This window comes from Mirounga leonina, unplaced genomic scaffold (genome assembly GCF_011800145.1).
Source record: "Mirounga leonina isolate KUSES-001 unplaced genomic scaffold, KU_Mleo_1.0 Mir_129, whole genome shotgun sequence".
Taxonomy (NCBI): Eukaryota; Metazoa; Chordata; class Mammalia; order Carnivora; family Phocidae; genus Mirounga; species Mirounga leonina.
This window is the reverse complement of record NW_023270323.1, coordinates 54,792,744-54,803,670: the sequence shown is the minus strand read 5'-3', so window position 1 is coordinate 54,803,670 and position 10,927 is coordinate 54,792,744.

The following is a 10,927-nucleotide window of genomic DNA, read 5'->3' as shown; positions in this document are numbered from 1 at the left end:
TGATGTGATTATGTTCAATATTTCCATCTATGGATCCAGTTAATTATTAATCATTTTCTAATTACTAAATACCTGAAAAGACTATCTTTTCCCCATTGAGTGGCCTTGGTATTCTAGTCAAAAATCATTTGACGAGGACCTCCTGCTTGGCTCAATCGATTAAGTGAATGCCTTCGGCTCAGGTCATGATCCCAGGGTCCTAGGATTGAGCCCTGCTTTGGGCTCCCTGCTTGGCAGAGAGTCTGCTTCTCCCTCTCTCTCTGCCTGCCGCTCCCCCTGCTTGTGCTCTCTATCTCTCTGTCAAATAAATAAAATCTTTAAAAAAAATGTTCTGGGAATAAATAATGGTGATGGTTGCAAAACAATATGAATATATTTATTGACACTGAAGTATACACTTAAAAATTAAAATTATTGAAATGTTAAGTTTTATGTTATGTATCTTTTATGTCAATAAGAAGAAAGTTTAACAAAATACCTCTACTGAGGTTTTTACTTTCTTTTCAAGTTCTCTGAGTTGTGAAATCCAGTTACTTCCCAAGTCCCCTTTCTCCAAGGACATTTTTAAAGTTTGCTCTCCCTCTCTACATCACTGCAGAAAACAACAAATAACTCTTGTGCAGATGCACAGACATGATATAAATTAAAAAAGAAGCATACTTTTAGATATTCCTGGATTTTTTAGTAGAAAAAATCAATAGAATTACTTAGAACCATTTATAGTTGATAAAGACTTTATACTTAAAAGGCTGATCTTTGAACAAATGCAAAAAGAAAAATCACTAGCAAGATAATGAATCATGGCCTGTATATTTTCAAGAGTGTCACTCTTATACAAAATATGTTTGAATACAAGGAAATATGCCATTGGTCTGTGATTTTTCTATAAGAGTATACAATAATACTCACAAAGAAGATGATATATTTGAATTATGTAGTCCTATAAAGTGGTGGCCTAATGTAGACCGAAACAAGTTCTAACAAAAGATGTGGAGGAGAGCTAAAATGTTTCACATTTGAGAAATATATGAAAGGTATAAGTTTGAATAAATAGCAAATGTTAAGAATAGTCCAATTCACAATAATGGGCAATAAAAAATGAATACATGGAAAAATTAATATCATGTGATTACACGTAAATCAAGATGAGAATCAGCATTTGGGATAAGAAATGTGTAAGGATTGTATAATTTTGATTGTGGAATAACATGACATGTTCTACTCTCCATTCTTGTCTAATTCCATGTGATGCTTTCACTTCAGCCCCACCAAATTTGTTTCAGTACATCTAATACACTCTTTCTCTCCTGTAATTCATGGCAGTAAATCAAAAATTTTCATATTGAATGGCTTTTTCAGAGGAAAAAGTAATGAAATCTTTTATTTTAAGTAACTTTCTAAATCTGAAATGTATTAATTGTGATGTCATGACTACAGCTAATTTTCAAAAAGTTATGGTTATGTTCCACAAGGACTACATTAGGTAAGTTAATTAAACATTCTGTTAGCAAGATAATGTATCATGGCCTGTATATTTTCAAGTGATATGCCCATTATTGTTTCAGTGTGTTGAATGTAGTATACATATCTTATGTTTTTATGGATACTTTTTTTTTCTATTAAAATTTCAATGCCTATGTCTGGGAGGAAAGGGGTCTAAGTTGTTTGTTTCAAACATAAAATAAATCTAAAACACCTGATCCTGATTTTATTGTAGATATGAATCTAAATGTACTTGTCTTTATAAGACAATTCACAAGTATGATGATTTGCACAAACAGCTCAAATGGAGTATGATAATGAATATACTAACAATTGAACTAGTGACCCAATGATTCTTAGTTTGGTTTCCATTATGAAGTTTCATCAAATGGTACTATTTAGTTATTGATTGAATCACATTATGTTCAACAAAAGCACAGTAACCACTATGAAAAACCAATAAGGATGTTCTGAAACAAGTACTTTGTGAAACATAATTAAGAGGTGTAATATGTGTGGGAAAACAAGAATGCTTTATCTTGTTACTGGGATTCTTATAAATCCAGTTAAAATATTGATAACAATATGCCCACAAAGAAGGCAGAAACCATAAATACAGAGAACAAACTGATGGTTGCCAGAGGGAAGAGGGGTGAGGGAATGGGCAAAATGGGTGAAAGGGAGTGGGAGATACTGGCTTTTAGTTAAGAGGGGAGTGAACAAATCATTAGGAATAAAAGGTACAGCATAGGAAATATAGTCAATGGTATTTTAATAGTGTTGCATGATGGAGCTCCTGGGTGTCTCAGTGGGTTAAGCATCTTCAGCTCAGGTCATGATCTCCAGGTACTCGGATCAAACCCCGAGGCCGGTTCCCTTCTCAGCTGGGAATCTGCTTCTTCCTCTCCCTCTCCCTCTCTCTCTGCCCCACCACCGACTTGTGCTCTCTCACTCTCTCAAATAAATACATAAATCTTTAAAAAAAAAAACAGTGTTGCATGGTGACAGATGGTAGTTACACTTGTGGTGAGGGTACCATAACATACAGAGTTAATGAATCACTATGTTGTATACCTGAAACTAATGTAACATTATGTGTCCACTACATTTAAAAAAAAACGCAAGAGCAACAATAGGAAATTTATCTAATTAAACAAAACATATCAATGACTTCTAATATTGAAAAACAATAGCATGGCCTTTGTGCAGGATATTAGATGCCCTTTTTACAACAGGGTAGAAATATTGACATATGTGTACAAATCTATACTTAGCTTCTATGTATTATATATTCAAAAAAGATTTTTCTTTGCTAAACTAAAAATTATTTTGTGAGTTTTGATGATGACTAGAAAAGATAAATAATACCTGTATGCCGATCCATCTTCAATCCATTCAAAGAGAATTGTAGAGATTAAAAATAACTATGCAGGGGCGCCTGGGTGGCTCAGTTGTTAAGCGTCTGCCTTCGGCTCAGGTCATGGTCCCAGGGTCCTGGGATCAAGCCCCGCATCGGGCTCCCTGCTCCGCGGGAAGCCTGCTTCTCCCTCTCCTGCTCCCCCTGCTTGTGTTCGCTCTCTGGCTGTGTCTCTCTCTGTCAAATAAATAAATAAAATCTTAAAAAAAATAACTATGCAATTTTGATTCGGTATTGAAGTAAATTTTGAAAACTTTAATATGAATAACTGCTTTGTATAATTTTTCAACAACCAAACACACAAAAAACTGGGTAGGAACGACAAGACTTGGCATTTCCATTCTAAGTTTAACTGTATTAGGACAAAATGAGACAAAAGGCTATGATTTTCTTTGTTTTAAGTAAGGGTATGAAAAATATTTCTTCACAAAACTGGAAATGTCAGAAAAGACTACATCTGTGACTATAAAATCTTTATCAAGAGAACACAATGGAAATGTTTTTCAATATCTTTAATAGCCCTTAATTAACAGTCATAACATCATATTTGTATGTAGAAAGAGAAATTTTTCAAAATAAATTTGAATATTTAGTACAAGGTAATAGGTCTTTAATGATAATAACTGGCAAATGCACAGCCTTGGAATGTGTTATGCCTCTGCTCCTAGTGAGTATTTTAACCTTAATCCTTAAGAAGGACTAAATCCATAATTCCTCACTGTATAGTTCATCTCCCATATCAAATCGTTTCTGCTATTTTTGGATATTTATAGTTTTTTGATGGGAATTTTTAATTTACTCCAGATAAAGCATAAGAAAAACTCAGGGCACCTGGGTGGCTCAGTCGGTTAAGCATCTGACTTTGGCTTAGGTCATCATTTCAGGGACCTGGGATCTAGTCCCACATCTGCCTCCCTAATCGGCTGAGAGTCTGCTTGTCCCTCTGCATCCCTCTCCCCATTCATGCTCTCTCTCCCAAATAAATATATAAAATCTTAAAAAAAAAAACAGAAAGAATAAGAAAAACTTAACTGTTGGTATATGTAACCTGATTGACGACTTCAGCCATTTACTGTGGAACAAGTAATTTGTGCTAAGGTGGAAAACTACAAATCTTGCCATTTCTTACAGTGTTATTAAAAAAAAAAACAGTATTTTTAAAAATGATGATTTTATTTCAGTTATTAACATTTCTGAGTATTCAAGATGTAATTTATATTTGGTGGGCTAATGTGTAGCAATGTTGGTAATTTGAAAACTTTCCTCTATGATAACATGTCTATTCTCCTTCTGGGAGGATGAATGGCTATATGAGGAAACACCAGTGTGTTTATGTGCTCAATCTTATATCTTAAAATATTTCTTTGAAATACCTTAAAATATTTACTTGAAATGGCAATATTTGACCCATTAATTTGATGTTCCTGATAGATTTTAACTCTATATGTATATCTGAAATGTGTGATAAATTTTATTTACAAACAAAGTGAAAATTTTGTGTCTTCAATATTTTAAAAATCAGGATTAACTGGATGCATCAGGACCTTACATAATTCATAGAAGACTATGCATCACCAGTATTATTTTCTTAGAAGCCCTTGACTTTCTAGGAAGTTGACTGGCTCAGGGATTTATTGGCCCTCTAATAATGTCAGACCAATTTCTGACATTCACTTAGAGGGGAAGTTGCTCAGAAAAAGATGCTTTCTGAGATTTGAACATTATGACTTTCTCTAATGCACTCCCACTCTTTTACCTAAGTATTTTCTCTGTATTATTTCAGAGATGAAATTAGTGTTACTGTCAAGAGTTCATAACTGAAGTGCCATTGTTATTCAGTGTTTATATTATACCTAAAACAATGATGAAAGATTAACTAAAGGTCAAGGCATAGTAGTTTGGAAAACATACACACACGTACACACCTGGCAATTAAAGTTAGAAGCACATAATAAGTGGCAAAATTCCTTCTTCCTGATGAAGTATATACTGCAACTGAATGTAAAAATCAAAAGCAATAGTGACAGAAATTAATTTTGTTTATATCATGAGGATTTATAGCAAACACAGCACCAGGAAAGTTCATAGAGTCACAAAAACTGAAAACACAAAAGACTTTTTAAAGCCCAAGTTCATCTCATACCCAGGGAAAGCTTGTTTAGAGCAAGAATGATGGATGGTTCTTGTTCTCAATCTTCTCTAGTTTAGAATATTTTGAGAAGCAAGGCTTTTGTTCTTCCTCATTTCAATTCATTACAATCTCAACCTAACACATCACTTTCTTCACAAACATGTTCCACGTGTGTCTCAGGGCTCTACAAAAAAAAAAAAAAAAATTGCCCTCCTTCAAGCATAGTCAGTCTTGTCATTTTGTGGCATGTGCCTTTGCATAGCTTTTCATACAGTTGACATGGCCTCCCCATATTTCCCATAGCAGGTCCTCCAATTTTTCTAGATCATCACTCAGGCCATCACTTTCATGAAGCCTTTCCTCATCTCGATTTTTATCATTTTATTTTTAATTTTAACTATTATTTAATCTAATTTTAGAAATAGAAAAGTTGCAAAATGGTAAAAAAAAAAAAAAACTTCCTTTATATCTTTGTCCCCCACTTTCTCCAGTCATAATGTTTTGATTAGCCATAGTAAAATTATCAAAAGTAGGAAATTAATATCATTACAATACTATTTAAAAACAGCAGATTATTCAATTGTTGCTAGTTTTTTCCACTATTGTCCTTGTGTTGAATGCCAGTGGCTAGATATATGACACTGGAATTTTGAAGGACATCATGAAGGAAGTGAGTACAGATAGAAAATAAGATATCGAAATACTAAATACTGGGGTGATGGGTATTAAGGAGAGCACCTGTTATGATGGGATGCTATATATAAGTGATGAATCACTAAATTCAACTCCTAAAATCAATATTATATGATATGTTAACTAACTAGAATTTAAATACAAACCTGATAAAAAAAAGAAAAAATAAACACTAACGACAACTACTGGAGCATCCATCATTTAGAAACTGGGAAGATGGAAATTCTCCAGAGACAGAAAAGAGACAGAACTCTCATGAGTGCTGGTGTTAACATATCAGATATACAGAGAAATATTGATGATTCAGGAAAGGACTATTAATTGAAAGAGGTCCCTAAATAGGATATGTGGTGTTTGATCTTATTTATACAAAGTATAACTAGAATGTTTAATTTTTTTAAAAGAAGAAAAAGTTGTGTTTAAGGGTACAGACCCAAAAATGTCAGTAAATCATAGTTTTAGTAATGTGAACATAGAAATTCTCTTCTGTTAGCTTTTATGTTTTCACAGCAAAATAAAAAAAAAATAAGATTATCCACTGAGAGTACTGGGAAGGAGGTTGTGAAAATAAAGATATTTAATACAAGCAATTTTAATGATCACACTCTAATCTCAGAGGCTTAATAAAGGGAAAGGGCTTTTTTTTTTTTTTTTTTTTTTTTTTTTTTTTACCGGTTGTCTGGATAGTCTTGTTTAAACTAATCTACAGGGTGGATCTCTTCCAAATGGCTCTTGGATCTAGCTGCCTAATACTTAGCTCCATAGACTTCAACAGGAGGCTTCATCTAGATTGTAGGAAGAGTCCACAGAGACAGTATAGAGAAGGAATTTAAGTTCTTAACTGCCCTAATCCTCAAGGGATTCATAATCCTAATCACATTTCATTGTCAAGAATGAGTCATTTGGAATGTCTCCACTGGACTGTGACAAAGCCAAGCAATATAGTTTAGGTCTATAACCTAGACCTATGGGAAATGGCTTTTGTGAGCAAGTAGCTTATCTCTGCTAGGATAGAGTTGAAGGGTTGAGGAGAAAAAAAAAAAAAAAAAGTGTAATATACAAATTTAAGTCATTAGGAAAATAAAACTGCTGAGCAGAACTAAAGTCTTCCTTGAGATTTATAGTTTTAAAATGAATTTTTTTAAATGAAATTTTTTAATACAGTTTAATGTTAGTTCTTAAAATTATGTTTCATGGTTTTGAAGTTAGAGTAGCAGTATGATTGCAATATTTTGGCCTTGGGGGAATAAGGAAGAGAGTTGGATGTGATCATATTAGAGTTTTGCTTCAAAGTTTCTAGTGATGGAGGAAAAAAAATTGAAGGAATATGTAAAGGACTGATTATAAAAGTGATTATGGAATTCAAGGAAAGAATGTAAGAATAGAATCTGTGACAACAAAAATATTGTAGAGTTGACAGATTGATGGTACCATTGTGATTAAAAAAAAAAAAAAGGTTTGAAATAGAGACCAGAGGCAATGAGATAGAAATGCACTTGTGGTCAAGTAGTGATTATAATTAGACAATGAGAAGGGGTTCAAGGAGAGGATCATCAGAAGTGAAGATATTGGAAATTTTTCTACAAGAATATTGAAACAGTATGAATTATGACAGGAGAAATAGAGTGGTAGTGATATGGGGGGGTCAAAATCTTCAAGTTATGAAGAGGAATAGACTGGGGACTGGAGATAACCCTGATTTTCAAAGGAGTTTGGAGTTTTATACACTAGAGGGGGTCATCCAGGAGTGACAAAAATGGTGAGGAAGATGCCTATTCCACTCCTAAGTAGTGATATGTTTGAGGGGAAAAACAGCTACCATCAGAGACTGCAAGGAAAGCCCAGTCTCAGGGCATAGTAACAATTTTGTTTACAAGATGGTGAAGGTACACTGTAAATAAGAAATTTTCTGATGAAAAAGCATGAAGTTCAATGGACAAATGAAAGATTCATTATTGCCCAGAGGAGTTAAATTGGGTCAGATGAGGGGATTTGCAGAGTTATTTCAGGATGAGAGCCTTGTTGATGAGGGATGGATATTAGGGAGGTAATTAATTCTAGCAGCTTTAATCAGTTGATTGTTATTTTATTATTTTTTTTACCAACTATCCCTGGAGCACAATCCCTTTCGTTAGACAATGGTTTAACCTCACAAAGCTACACACATAGTCAAACACACACACACACACACACACACACACGAAGAAACAAAGGAGATATGCCCTGAGATATAAATTACATGTTTAATACTTGAGAGACCAGAATGTAAGTCAATAAAAATACCAAGTGCATCATAAAGGCCAAAATATTTTAATAATCAACAGGAAGAAATTTAATTTATATAAGTATTACAGGATCTTTGTGTGTGTGTGTTTATTTTTGTCAATGGTCTTATTGTGAAGGAGGATAAATTATTATCTAAAATCAAGTGACTCCTTTCCTTGTGATTATAATCATCAGTATTTGGAAATACTAAGGGATCTTCACAGTGATTCAAAACTTAGGAAATTATCATAGTCCTGTTAAATTTACTAACTGCTAAAATAGCCAAGAGGAGACAACTATGGTTCAAATAAATGAAGGACTGGTATCACGGATATACAACCAGGGCTTTAGTTAATGTTTGTGCTACTTGATCTTTACTAATTGAGATGATGAAATATTGTGTGGTAATTAGATAGAATATGAATAAAAATATATACATATTTTGACACGATTTAAATGTGTTGTAGGTTTTATGGTTGTAATCATGGCCTATTCTCTTTCCAGGTATAATTGGTTGTGGTAAAATGTTTGTTTAAAATGCAAGTGGTTCCAACTTGATTGATATAGTAAGGAACTGTTTGGCTGCTGGGCTATGAGCAAGCATTAGTAACAGGTTACTCGTGGGACAAAGTATAGAATTGCAAGCAAACAACTCTCCAACTGTCTCTTATCCCCCCTCATCAACATGAGAAGTAAAGTGTCCCAGACAGTGCAGCTGCAGGAGGGTGGAACCTCTGTCAATGACATCATTTTGTCTCTGCATGAAGGCCATTTTCTTTCAAGAAATTTTGGGACAGCATCAGTCTTTATATGAAAGATAAATAAGCATTTATAATGTAAAGCACTGAGATTTTGAGCTCATCTCTTATTGAAGCATAACTATAGTGTTTTGACTTTTACAGAAGTAAAAATCAATTGCATGCGCTTCATGTATAAAATGTTTCACCATAGGCTTATTTGGAAGTTTTTAATATTTGTTTATTAATTTTATCTTGAATGTGTATGAGGTGCTCTGTATCAGAGGTGTTCTGTCATTCTTAATAAAAACATCACAGTAAATATTAAGCATTTCCCCATCCTGCCCTTCTTAGTTCTAGTCCTTATTCTTAAATAAGCACTAAATGAGAACAAGATCAGTCATCCTGTGCAAATCACTGGACATCTTATAGGTGAGGAATGAGGAGAATTACTTTATTTTGTTTATAAAGAAAAAGAAGCAGCTGTCCCTCTCCCTTCCTGAAAATCTACTCCTCACTCCAGCTCCTTGGTAGAAAAATAAAATCTCACCAGAAGCCAGATAGCCTCTCGTTCCCCTGCTTTCATCACCTAGCAAGGTCTCTAACTTCCCTGACTTCATTCCTCCTTGAAATACAAATACCCAGAAGGATAGCAGTTCCACTCTTCCTGGCACTTTGGAAGTTTAACCTAGGTGCCTCCTCTGAGATGTAACCATGGTCCCTCTCCTAGAGATAAGAGAAGTTTTATTATCCTTTTGGATAAAAGCAATTAACTAGACAAATGGCTACAGAGAGAATTCTCATGGTTTGTGAAGTATCTTAGGAGGTTGGGACTTTTTACAGAAAACACAGAAATCCAGGAATTTTTTTTATTTCCTCATACTTATTAATGCAGCAAAGAGTGTTATCTCCTTTTTTATTGCCTGTTAACAGATTGCTACAATTAATTTTAGGGTCCAAATTGACTTTTATAGTTGCTTCTGATAAAGTTGACAAATACGTTTTTACTAAGATGAAATTAATAATTTTGTGCTCCAGAGGAAAGCAAACACTACCAAGGAATTGCTTCTAAATTTTCAAAGAATAACTTCTGGTTTCTGAATTGATATTAGTATACATAGCTAACACATTTCAGACATGAACTTTGGGGCAGGTGCTGTTGTAAATGTTATATTAACTCCTTTATTTCCCACAACCCAATAAGGTAAGTACGGTTAACAGCCTTATTTTACATGTAAGGAAACGGAGGTACAGAGAAGTCAAGAAATTTTCCCAAGGACACACAGCAGGTAATGTAGTTGCAATCTGATCCTAAGTCTAAATCTAAGACTCCATTCTCTTAATTATCATCCTCAACCACTCTTATTATAGTGTGGTAGTGTGCACCACTGATTCTCTCCCATGACCATCCAACGCACAAGGTTTCATTGAAATGAGATGGATATTAATAGATTAGTTCAGTTAACAACAATTTTGAGAGTGGCAAATAAAAACAATTATATAAAAGTATAATAGTTGCAAAATAAACTTAATGAATGGATTCAAGAGCAAGACGAATACAGGGTGAAAAAAATAAATCAGTGAGTTAAAATATAAGCCTAGGAATTCAATCAGAAAGCATTAAGAGTCCACAAAGAGAAGATGTTAATGTAAAGTAAGGTGACTATGGAGGATAGAAATAAAAGTATTCATTTACATGTAAAACAAGTTCAGAACAAAAGAAAAATAAAATATATGCTCAGGCACATATATTTGAAAAAAATCATGACATGTTATTGCCAGAAAAGGAGAAAGGTATAAGTCTTCATATTGAAAAGGTTGAAGACATGCCAATGAGTGTAGACAAGAAAAAATTCATGGCTAAAAATAATAGAAGCCAAATTAGAAAATATAAAAAAATATACATATATATCAAAGGCAAGGAGTAAAAACTACAAATAATAAGAATTATATGACACTTCTCAGCAAGAACACTGAATATACAAGGATAATGGAATAATATTTCCAAAATGTCAAAGGAAAATAACTTAAGCCTAGACTTTTATATCCAGTAAAATCAGAATTTAAATAGGAGGAAAAGATGAATATAGTGAATATTAAGGATCTAGAAATTTAACCAAAGAATCTTTTTTGAAAATACACTTCAAGAAAATATCTTAACAGAAGAGGGAAAAAATGTATAAGGATATTATAAAATACAGG